At 39.4% G+C, this 12,972-nt stretch overlaps 1 pseudogene; it reads right to left on the bottom strand.

The window, feature by feature from the left end:
* Positions 1-9,344: 9,344 nt before the first annotated feature.
* LOC123947709 lies at positions 9,345-9,428 on the bottom strand (annotated as a pseudogene).
* Between the last annotated feature and the right edge of the window lie 3,544 nt (positions 9,429-12,972).

The following is a 12,972-nucleotide window of genomic DNA, read 5'->3' as shown; positions in this document are numbered from 1 at the left end:
TTGCTTTTCCAGGTCCCTTAACAATTAACTGGGTGCTGAAGTAGAATCTATGTCTTAGAACACAGCATTGAACAAAATCTAAGGTATCAAAATCAACAGTCACATTTAGAGTCAGATTTTCATTATGTGACTTAAAATTGAACCCCAGAGTTCTGGGCTAGTATGAACATCCCTCTTGCTTAAGGTCAAGGTTGGCCCCAGAAATGTTGATAGTGCTGATAATTGGTGGTGACCATGAAGGTATAAGAGCTGTAAGAAGAGGTAGGTTACACGAACTGAGATAAGCTCTGCTATGGGGAAATTTTATTTCATTAGTATCAGCCCCACTTGGTGATCCTTATAATAAACCATGGAATTCCCAAGGTTTGAACAGAGGGCATCTCTGGGACATGGATCTCCAAGCAATATTTAGTCTAACTCCATGACCTGTATCTATCCCCTAGGGTTTCCTCACTTCCATTGTCATTGTTGCTATTCACTCTTTAAAACTGTGATCCAATAATAGAAAAAAAATTTATTAACCTTAAGCACAGTTGAAGTTGGAATTTTTAAGAATTGCCAGTGATTCTAAGGTAGATAAAATTGAACAAGAATAAAATACAAATAGCATGGGATCTCTTTTTTCTAAGAATATTGTATAAAACTACAGAAACTCCCTTCTAGTCATAATACAGGACTGATACTCACCTGTCTCTAATATGTCTTCCAGCCTGCACTGATTCTTTCCTAATTCCATGAGACATGCTGTTTCTGTGCTCAGATTTGCTGAAAATTTCCCAGTCTTCTCTCTTAGGCAAAAAATAACATGGAGGACATAGGGAGATGGAGAGGAGAAGGGAGTTAATGGAAATTTGAAGGGGAGATGAACCATGAAAGACTATAGATGCTGAAAAACAATCTGAAAGTTTTGAAGGGGCGGGAGGTGGGAAGTTGGGGGAGCCAGGTGGTGGGTATTATGGAGGGCACATATTGCATGGAGCACTGGGTGTGGTGCATAAACAATGAATTCTGTTACACTGAAAAGAAATTAATTTAAAAAAAAGAAAATACTAAAAAATAGAAAAAAATCTTCCATTTTAGTGAATATTGAAGTAGCTCTTCTATAACCCAACTTAGTGTTTCTAATCACTAAATTTAAATCACTTAGCAAATGACTAGATTTTATTTTGCTGGTTCAGTTTCCAGTCACTGATTTTAGATGGAACCCATTGATTAGTACAGCAAACATTTGCTGAAATCCTCTCACATGCTAAGAACTGTGAAGGTTCTAGGCATACAAAGATGAGCAGCCATGGCCTTTCTTTCCAAGAAGCTATCTGTGGTAATACAGATAGGTCTGTGAAGAACAACTAGAATGCAAGGCATGATAGAACTTGGATTGGAAACTAAATTACCAAAGTAATTACAAATTTGTCAGGCATTGAGCAAAATGAAGGTTGAGATTCTTTTCATAGAACAGAGAACTGGATACATGAAATAACCACTGGAGACATTTAAGAGAGCAATTTCCGTGGGAGTGAGTGGTACTGCCTCTGAGACAGAACTTTGTTTTCTTAATCAGTTTATATCAGTTCTGAAAGCTCATCCTTAGTTTTCAAAAGGATAAGGTTGAATTATAGCTTCATATGATTTTTAAACATAATTTTCCAAACTTTAACTTATTTTTTTTAATTACATGTAAAATTTTCTTTTCTTTTGATAGGGGATATCTAACCTACCATCATAACTTTGACAGTTTTATATTGAATAATACTTCTATATTTGAGATTAATAATCTAGGACCAACATGATTTTGGGTGGTTTGCATTTGTTTTAAAAGAATAAACTATAAAATACTTGACTATAGGCTTGTAAAGCGTTTGAAAGTTAAATTCTAATAACATAGGTTTATTGAGTTTATTCTTCCTAGATCTCAAGAGATCAGGAATGTAGAACCCAATCCATTCTATTAATTTTCATTAAATATTCTCTATCCTGTTCAGTATTTTTCTTATTTTCTATGAGACATACATGGTCATTAAAAAACATTTAAAAATAGTTCTCATAAAATATTCTAACTTGGGAACTACATGTTTCCTCTGCATTTCTCCAACCATAAAACCATTTCACTTGTACATGACAAGACAAAGGTGAAGGGTTTTGTTCCAATTAATTGTGTGAATCCATGCAATTGTTCAGGTGTTCTTGAAACTTTCACATTTGCTGTCAGCACTTACATAGTGTCACTGGAAGAATAACCCTGGGAATTATTGAATCCTGTTTCCTCATTTTACTGATGAGGTTCAGAAAAGAGAACTGATGTATCCAGGACCTCACATTTCCCTGCTTTATGGCAAAAATGGGAATAAAACCAAGAATTCTAGGTTCCTATTTTAGGACATTTTTATTATAACACAGCTGCCTCCTTAATTAGCTATAAAATAATAAAAGGTCACTTTTGAAATAAAAGTTGTAAGTAAAAGATTCTCTACTGTACTCTGGATATTTAAGTGTATCTCTGATAAATAATGATATGAAATTCCAGTTTTATAATTTGGAATATTTAAGAAAATATCATTTAAAGTCAGTGTTTGACTTGAGTGCTAAGCAAGGTAGCATGTAGTTTTAAGTCAACATAATACTCTAATAATATATCATTGTAAATCTTTTCAACAAATACATATTTTTTTAATATTCCTGCTTGCAGAACATTGTCCTGGTTTCCAGAAAAAGTGGTTGGGGAAGTGAAAGAGGATTAAAGAGAAATAAGAACATGGTCTTTATATTTAAGTAAAACCTTAAATATAGAGGTAGGAGGGAAAACTCCATGAACAAATAATACAACTTTATTATTGAGTTTTTAGTTTTTTTAAATTTTTATTTGCCAAAATACAGTGAGAGTGGGAATCATCCCTAACTTCTGTCTAATGCTGACACCCCAAGTTTCATTCCAGGTGTAAAAATTAACACCTCAGTCCTAAAGATAATTCCAGAATCTAATCATTTCTCAACATTTCTACCATTATATAATGAAGAATCTGACTCCATTTTGGGTGTTTTACTGTTTACAGTTTTTAAGCCTCACTGTTCCCTCACCCCTTCTGCCCCATATCCAGGAAAGCTGATAAGAAAGCCCCAAGTGCTCCTATCTTAGACACCAGTGGTAGGATCAAACCATGTGTGGAAACTCTCCATCTAGCCCCACTTACTAAGCACCGCAGAACCCCAAGTGCCTCTTTTACTGCTCTCTCAGGCCATTTTGGGGCCATCTTAGGAAGTGTGTCCTGTTCTTTCCAAAAAGCCATGTTGTATGAATAATAAACCTTTTCATGCCCCTTTGGGGCGATGTGTGTGTGTGTGTGTGTGTGTGTGTGTGTGTGTGTGTGCACGCATACACGTGTGCATGCAAGTGGTTGGACATCAGTCTTGACATCTGCACTAAAGTATGAATGGAGGCTCATCCCATTTCTGTTGAGTGCCCACAGCGCATTGTCATTACTGTGGTATTAAGCCACCATCACCTCTTGCTGGGATTGTTGCAATATCCTTAAACATTTCTGGTCTCCCAACTTCAGCTTTTGTCCCACTTTTGTCTAACTTCCACAGGGCAATCTGGATGATCATTTTAAAATGTAAGTCACTGCTCCATTCACAGTCCTCCAAAGGATTCATTCAAGAGAGGAGCTTATAATTGTCTGTATTTCTTTGGTGTTAGTTGTGATCTCTCCTCTTTCATTCATGATTTTATTGATTTGGGTCCTTTCTCTTTTCTTTTTGATGAGTCTGGCCAGGGGTTTATCAATCTTATTGATTCTTTCAAAGAACCAGCTCCTAGTTTCATTGATTTTTTCTATTGTTTTTTTGGTTTCTATTTCATTGATTTCTGCTCTGATCTTTGTGATTTCTCTTCTCCTGCTGGGTTTAGGGTTTCTTTCTTGTTCTTTCTCCAGCTCCTTTACGTGTAGGGTTAGGTTGTGTACTTGAGACCTTTCTTGTTTCTTGAGAAAGGCTTGTACCGCTATATATTTTCCTCTCAGGACTGCCTTTGCTGTGTCCCACAGATTTTGAACTGTTGTGTTTTCATTATCATTTGTTTCCATGAATTTTTTCAATTCTTCTTTAATTTCCTGGTTAACCCATTCATTCTTTAGAAGGATGCTGTTTAGTCTCCATGTATTTGGGTTCTTTCCAGCTTTCGTCTTGTGATTGAGTTCTAGCTTCAGAGCATTGTGGTCTGAAAATATGCAGGGAATAATTCTAATCTTTTGATACCGGTTGAGACCTGATTTGTGACCCAGGATGTGATCTATTCTGGAGAAGGTTCCATGTGCACTAGAGAAGAATACAGACACATAGACCAGTGGAACAGAATAGAGAGCCCAGAAATCGACCCTCAACTCTATGGTCAACTCATCTTTGACAAAGCAGGAAAGAATGTCCAATGGAAAAAAGACAGCCTCTTCAATAAATGGTGCTGGGAAAATTGGACAGCCACATGCAGAAAAATGAAATTGGACCACTTCCTTACACCACACACGAAAATAGACTCCAAATGGATGAAGGACCTCAATGTGAGAAAGGAATCCATCAAAATCCTTGAGGAGAATGCAGGCAGCAACCTCTTCGACCTCAGCCGCAGCAACATCTTCCTAGGAACAACGGCAAAGGCAAGGGAAGCAAGGGCGAAAATGAACTATTGGGATTTCATCAAGATCAAAAGCTTTTGCACAGCAAAGGAAACAGTTAACAAAACCAAAAGACAGCTGACAGAATGGGAGAAGATATTTGCAAACGACATATCAGATAAAGGGCTAGTATCCAAAATCTATAAGGAACTTAGCAAACTCAACACCCAAAGAACAAACAATCCAATCAAGAAATGGGCAGAGGACATGAACAGACATTTCTGCAAAGAAGACATCCAGATGGCCAACAGACACATGAAAAAGTGCTCCACGTCACTCGGCATCAGGGAAATACAAATCAAAACCACAATGAGATATCACCTCACACCAGTCAGAATGGCTAAAATTAACAAGTCAGGAAATGACAGATGCTGGCGAGGATGTGGAGAAAGGGGAACCCTCCTCCACTGTTGGTGGGAATGCAAGCTGGTGCAACCACTCTGGAAAACAGCATGGAGGTTCCTCAAAATGTTGAAAATAGAACTACCCTATGACCCAGCAATTGCACTACTGGGTATTTACCCTAAAGATACAAACATAGTGATCCGAAGGGGCACGTGTACCCGAATGTTTATAGCAGCAATGTCTACAATAGCCAGACTATGGAAAGAACCTAGATGTCCATCAACAGATGAATGGATCAAGAAGATGTGGTATATATACACAATGGAATACTATGCAGCCATCAAAAGAAATGAAATCTTGCCATTTGCGACGACGTGGATGGAACTAGAGCGTATCATGCTTAGTGAAATAAGTCAATCGGAGAAAGACAACTATCATATGATCTCCCTGATATGAGGACATGGAGAAGCAACATGGGGGGGTAGGGGGATAGGAGAAGAATACATGAAACAAGATGGGATTGGGAGGGAGACAAACCATAAATGACTCTTAATCTCACAAAACAAACTGGGGGTTGCTGGGGGGAGGTGGGATTGGGAGAGGGGGAGGGGGCTATGGACATTGGGGAGGGGAGGCGAACCATAAGAGACTATGGACTCTGAAAAACAACCTGAGGGTTTTGAAGGGTCAGGGGTGGGAGGTTGGGGGAACAGGTGGTGGGTGATGGGGAGGGCACGTTTTGCATGGAGCACTGGGTGTTGTGCAAAAAGAATGAATACTGTTACGCTGAAAAAAAATAAATAAATAAATAAAAAATAAAAATAAATTAAAAAAAAAAAAAAAAAAAAAAGAGAGGAGCTAAAGTTCCTACCGTGGACAATAAGACTTTTTGTGATCTTCCGTCTCTCACTCCTTTTCTGACATTATCTCTTACCCACCCTTACTATTTGCCCCTTCAGTGCTGCCCTGGCTAGCCCCAGGAGCCAGAGGGGCCTCCTGGATGTTCATTGAGCATGTTGAGCTATTTTACTTCATGTTCACTTACTGTTCTGTCTGCGGATTTCTGGTCCCCTGTGAGTCCTCCAGGGAGCATGCCGCCTTGTTCTCTCCTTTGCTCATGTTTCTGCTCTGATACCACTTTGGGACTAGGGCCTTTTCTGACCACCTACATAGAAAATAGCAATTCCCTTACTCTCTGACACTCCCAATCTCATACCCTGCTTTATTCCTTCTTTATGGTATTGGTCCTCTCCCAACATATTATATATTATAGTTTATAATTATTGTGTGTTTTCAACTAAAAGTGAAGTTTCTGAGTTTAGGGACTTTGTTTTGTTCATAGTTCTATCCCCAGTAGATTGTCAGTGCCTGGCATAGAGTATGTCCTCAATTTGTCAGGGCACAGATACACCAGATCCCATGGCTTTGAAACTGTCTTGCTTGGGTAACTAAGCTAATTTTTTAATCCTTTCTTCCCTCCATAGACACATGGATATACAATAAACATTGACAGTTTTTCCTGATTCTTCACCCAAATCTCTGTCTTCCCTGGGCAAGAAAAGAACAATATCCAGAATTAAGGAGTTATACTACAAAGAACTTAGTTTTGTTTTCTGATCTAATACTGGACATAACTTTTGCAAACAATTACTACTTCCAGTTGGCTTACCATTTCTGCAGGAAATAATGCTACATCTTAAACTGAGAGCTGTTGGCTTGATTTATATTCAGATAGATGGAAAAAGGGGGCTATTGGGGTCATTGGGCCCAGTTTACATCAGGTACCATGGTAATTAAATAGAATAATTATTTTATCAGTCATTTTCTGGACTCTCCTGTACTTTCTTTAGATTTCTGCTCTGCAGTTTTTACATGGAGGGGCTTGTAAGATGCTATTTGGGAAGCTGCAGCTTGTCTCAACTGAATTCTTTTTGGGTTTTTTTTGGGGGGGGGATGATTCACCATGGCAGTTCTCTGAAGGCAGTGGGAGACCTGTGTTTTCATTCCCTTTAAAGAGATGCACACTTCCTGAAGGCTCAGCAAATCATGTAGAAATCTGACTCCTCCACCAAGCAAGACAGTTCCCATGGAAGGCTTCATGAAGTGAGGGGCTCACAGAGACTTTCCCACTTTTTACATTTTGATCTTCTGTGTATTTCTTTTGTTAAGCCATTACTTATAGATCTCCAACTGTACTTAAATGCAAGGATAAAGGGTGTGTGATGCCCTGACTAATAGTACCCATGGAGATTTGATGTTACTGCATTTTAACCTCATGGCATTTCCGACACTGGATGTGTAGTAAAATCCTGGGTTTCTTTCACCTGGCATTGGAATTAGAGGCTTTGAATTTATTTTTTCATACTTTAGCTTTGCCTTTATTTGTAACTCTTTATGATACTTAGCATCCTAAGCTCTATATACTTTTGCTTCTCCATTATTTTTTTTCTTTAAGATTTTATTTTTTATTGAGAGAGAGAGAGAGAATGAGAAGGGGGAGGGTCCGAGGGAGAAGCAGACTCCCTGTTGAGCAGGGAGCCCAATGTGGGACTTGATCCTGGGACTCCAGGATCATGACCTGAGCCGAAAGCCATTGCATAACCAACTGAGCCACCCAGGCACCCCTCTTCTTTTTTCTTTTAAGATTTTATTTATGTATTTGAGAAAGAGAGAATGTGAGTAGTGGGGAGAGGCAAAAAGAAGGGGAGAAATATACTCCCTGCTGAGCAGGGAGCCCACATGGGGCTCCATCCTAGGGCCCTGGGATCATGACCTGAGACAAAGGTAGATGCTTAACCCACTGAGTCACCCAGGTGCCAACTTCTGCTTTCTTATGACATTTATCATAACCTTGTATTTTAGTTACTTTTATACGTCAGTCATCCCCAGAATGTAAGTTGGTTGAAGACAAGGATGATATCTTTGTGTAAATCTCCTTAACCTTGAGCCATATTTTTCACCAGAAATCAGAGGGTTTGGTTACATCTAGCAGTAAGTTTCCATACCCTAATCCTGACCCTGGTTCCATCCAAAGTTCCTATTCAGTGGGGCCCAGCCAAGTTCTCTACCAGGAATGGCAGTGGTGTGTCCTAACAATATTACAGATTCATATACACTTAGCATTGTTATATATTACTGGTAGATTAATACCTGTCCTTATAGAATGTCTCTCCTCATCTTTTATTTTATCTTTTTTATTTAAAGATTTTTATTTATTTATTTGACACACAGAGAGAGAGATCACAGGTAGGTGAAGCAGGAGGCAGAGAGAGAGGGGAAAGCAGGCTCCCTGCTGAGCAGAGAGCCCGATGTGGGGCTCCATCCCAGGACCCCGAGACCATAACCCAAGGCGAAGGCAGCAGCTCAACCCACTGAGCCACCAAGGCACCTCTCTCCTCATCTTTAATAATGCCCCTTTCCTTACCATTTTACATTGTCTGATGGGCATCCCCTCACTGTTGTTGAAGGGTTTGTGTTGCAGATCTTTTTCCTACCTTGTGTTTTCAATCTTAGGTCTAATGTATATTTCTAGTAAGCAGCAGGCACTTGTTTTTTCCTTTTATCTCCAGTGAGGAAACTCATTATAGCATAACAACAATGATAACTTTTCCCCACTTCCCTAGCAATATCACAACCTTAGAACTTTTAATCTTCGTTCTCTCTCGCCTCCCATTTTTTTGTTATTTTCTTTTGTGAGGGATACCATTCCATTGTCTTCTTCTTTTTTTTTTTTTTTGGTAAAGATTTTATTTATTTATTTGACAGGGAGGGAGAGATCACAAGTAGGCAGAGAGGCAGGCAGAGAGAGGGGGGGAAGCAGGCTTCCTGCTGAGCAGAGAGCCCAATGCAGGGCTTGATTCCAGGACGCTGAGATCATGACCTGAGCCGAAGGCAGAGGCGTAACCCACTGAGCCACCCAGGCGCCCCCATTCCATTGTCTTTTGCCTACTGCCACTTTTCTGCTGTATTAAGATAGCCAAAATAGGGCTCGTCTGGCTAAATATTTCTGTCTTGTCTTTGTTTTTAAGTAGTTTTGGTATGATATGGTTTACTTCTTAAGGGATTCCTAAAATTCTGGAATAAGTGCTATAGATATAGGTAATAAGTAAATAAGATATCAGTCTTTCATCGGTTTTGGAAAATTCCTGTCATCTATCCAGATATTGCATTTATTCCATTCTCTTGATCCTTTCCTGCTGGAACTCCATGATACAATGTTCTTCTTTCACCTTTTTAGTGCCTTTAACCTTAAATCTCATTTGAGTGACTTTGATATTGCTCTTCCGGCTTTCTTTTGGTTTGCACTTGCCTGGTATTTCTTTGCCTCTTTGTCTCCTTTCTTATAAAATAATTTTCAATTAGCAATAATCGCGCCTCGGATAAACCTCATTGGCTACGATACTGCCACTGCGCAAAGCTCTTATAAAATAATTTTATTATTACTTTATTTTGTGCAGATTACCCATAAATAATATAAAAATCTTTTCTGTTTTGCTTTTAATACAATGTTTCTTTAAATCTTTCACTTACATAGCATAATAAATAATGTACCAATTTTATACCTTCCTTTTAAGTTTATTGGTTATTTTATCTCACAGTTTGCTTTTTTTGGTTACAGGGGTAGAGTTCATTATTAGGATTTTTTTTTTTTTTTTTTTGGTTACGAAGGTAGAGTTCATTATCACACACAATGCTCATCACATCATGTGCCCTCCTTAATGCCAATCCCCCAATCCCCCTCCCCTCCAGCAACCCTCTGTTTCCTATTGTTCAGTGTCTGTTATGGTTTGTCTCCCTCTCTAATTTTGTCTGATTTCATTTTTCCCTCCCTCCCCCGTGATCCTCTGTCTTGTTTCTTAACTTCCACATATGAGTGAAACCATATGATAAATGCCCCGCATTTCGCTTAGTATCATAGCCTCTAGTTCCACCCACATTGTCTCTGCAGTGTAGGGATAGAGGGAACATACTGCAATATCATAAAAGCCATATGCTTTATTCCTTTTAAAAATTATTGCTGTTTTATTTAATTTGCTATTCATTCCATCTTTTGCTCCTTGTTCATTTGGAAGTTCCATTTGTACTTTTCTAGTAATACAAGATTTGGCACTGGCCTTCCCCTACAGATCTGTGCATAGATCTTGTCTATGCTTACCAGTTGGTGTTCTGACCCTTGGGTTCAATGCTGTTAACTGATTACTTGCCCAGGCACAGGAGAGGAAGCCCCCTGCAGTTTCTTCCTCAGAACCCAGCAGAATTCAAGGCTTCACTTACTCCTACTTGCCAGTAGGTTCCAGCAACTTAGAATTAAATAGCTTAGATTTGCTCAGGAGTGGAAGGAGACTGCATTCGTGTAGCCTTGCCTCCAGAACCCTTCTAAGTATCTCTCAGATGCTATCTCATTTAATACTCCCACAAAACACTTTAAAAGAATCTCTTCATTTCTCCTGGGTCCGTGTTAGGAAAGTAACCTGTGTAACACCACACAGTGGTACACACCTGTTTTTAGAGGTGAGCTGGAGCATTCTTTCAGGATGCGCTTCCTGCATACAATTTGAAGACTAGTCAACCCTTCTGGAAATGTCTTCACACCGTAAAATACTAAGAATAATTGGAAGTCCTTTTCATGTAACTTCTCTGTGTGATGTAAGTCCGTATCCACAAATCAGTTCTAAAAATTGCTATCACAAGGCCTCTCATGGTTCTTCAAGACAGATGTGACAATAGTTAAGGATAGTAATAGCAGTGATTATAATAATGTTGGCTGCTGATTGCTCTCTTTGCAACACCAGGCAGTGTAAAGAAAATATTCTTACTCTTCACAGCTTAACAGGGGTGTATAATTATCCTTTTATTACAGATGAGGAAACTAAAGCTTTAGGGAACATAAATAACTTGCTAAGATTCATTCATCTTTTCAGTGGGAGAGCCTGGATGCACACCATGTCAGTCTGCCTGTCCTTCCTTTCCATTTTATCTAATGTGGTCAAGTTGGGCTCAGAGAAGCCCACAAGCTTACTTGGAACCTCCTTAGGATAAGAGAGGATTGAAATGGTACTGTTCCAGCTTCATCCACACTTCTACTCAAGCAACATGGCCCAGGGAACCTTCCCACTGAGGACAGGAAGTAGGTGAGAACTAAAATTGAAAATGGCATTTCCCAGCTTTTCTGTTTGGGCTTAGTTCGATTCTCCAAACACTTCCTGCCTGCCTCTGCTGTGCTAGGCAGCACACTGCCACTCTTTTTCTCTTCACCAGTGTCCCCATTTTTCTTCCCCTCTCTGTTTCCTAACTCCTATTCTGAGCCCTGTTCTTAATTTCAACTGCTCAAGTATTAAAAGATCACTGATAAAACTGAAGCTACAGGTGACCCTTAGATATAGATAAGCAAACCTCTTTATCTGATGGAAGTTGGGGCAGTAACTGAACTTATATTATGTTATAAATACTCAGCTCTGTTTCCCTCACAGCATACTACCTCTTTGAGAATGGATGGGATAGCTGATAAGGTTTAAGCTATGTTCTCTCTCACGGGCACTTATGGAAATCTCCTGAGGGTATAATGGTTCACAAACAGCAGGCTGAGTAGGCTGCATAGAGCCCTTCAGCTATCTCACCCTATCACTCTTAAAAGGGACTGACCTAGGAGTGCCTGGGTGGCTCAGTGGATTAAAGCCTCTGCCTTCAGCTCAGGTCATGATCTCAGGGTCCTGGGACCAAGCCCCGCATCAGGCTGTCTCTGCTCGGCAGGGAGCCTGCTTCCTCCTCTCTCTCTCTGCCTGCCTCTCTGCCTACTTGTGATCTCTCTCTGTCAAGTAAATGAATAAAATCTTTAAAAAAAGAAAAAGTTAAAAAAAAAAAGGGACCTATGTCTTTGAGGAACTAAAATTCATATTCTGGTGTTCCTGCATTATATAGAGCAGAATAAAGATTAAGGCTGTAAAAATTAAAATATGGTGTCTGCATGCCTACTAATGTCACTTGCTATCAATTTATATAATTTAAGTTTTCATTTTTATTTATTACACTTCAAGATCTAAATGTATTAATAACTAAATAGAATATTTCCTGGAGACCTTTCCTGGTGTGGGAGTGTGTGTGTTTTTGAGCAGAGTCATGTTTGTGGGCCAAAGTCATCAGAGCTGACATGAACATAAAATTACTGCTCTGAACTCATGGTCGAAAAGACATCAAGGTAGGTCTTAGGACATATCCAATATCCCTAGTCTATCTTTTCTTTCTTTTTCTTTCTCCCAGCATTCATCAGAAGCATCTCCTGCAGCCAGTTAAGTGCACACTGCTGACGGGAAAGGCAGGTTCCTCAGCTTCAGATTAGAGCAGAGGTGCCACGAGTTATCCGTTTCGTGTACTCAGTCAAAGGAAAGAATGATAGTGTTTCAGCTGGGATTTTGGGTTATAAGTAACAGAAATTAGCTTTAGCCACCTTAAGCAAAAATTGATTGGAATCTTACAGAATCCTTGAAAAGAACAAGAACCAGCCTTTGAAAACAGGCCAGAATCAAGAAGCCTTGATAGCAAAAAACACAGCCTGGACCAGTCACATGTCAGTCCACTTAGAGCTTCTGTATAGCTACCATCATTATGGACACTCCAGACAGCCATCATCAGACTCACAACCCTGCTTCTGGAAATATAATGTCAATTGTCCTTGTCTTTTTGCCCAGTTCTTTGAAGATTCAAAGGCCAAGGTGAGAGCATCTGACTGTTGTAGTCCAAGTCACATGCTAGTTGCTGGATGGTGAGGAGAGATAGTATCTGACTCCTTCCATTTGCCCAGTGGAAGATCCTGAATTTTTAGACAGTGAGGGAGTCTCCATAATCAGAATAATGTTCCTATGTTAGATAGCCAAAGAAACTATTGTCAATAATCAACAATTTCCCACTTTATTAAGGTATTGCTCTGGCCTAATTTCACTTTATCCTGATGAATCCATCAGACTTT

Source organism: Meles meles, chromosome 7, assembly GCF_922984935.1.
Source record: "Meles meles chromosome 7, mMelMel3.1 paternal haplotype, whole genome shotgun sequence".
In the NCBI taxonomy this organism is placed as follows: Eukaryota; Metazoa; Chordata; class Mammalia; order Carnivora; family Mustelidae; genus Meles; species Meles meles.
Note: the sequence above shows the minus strand (reverse complement) of the source record. Positions and strands in the feature narration are given on the sequence as shown.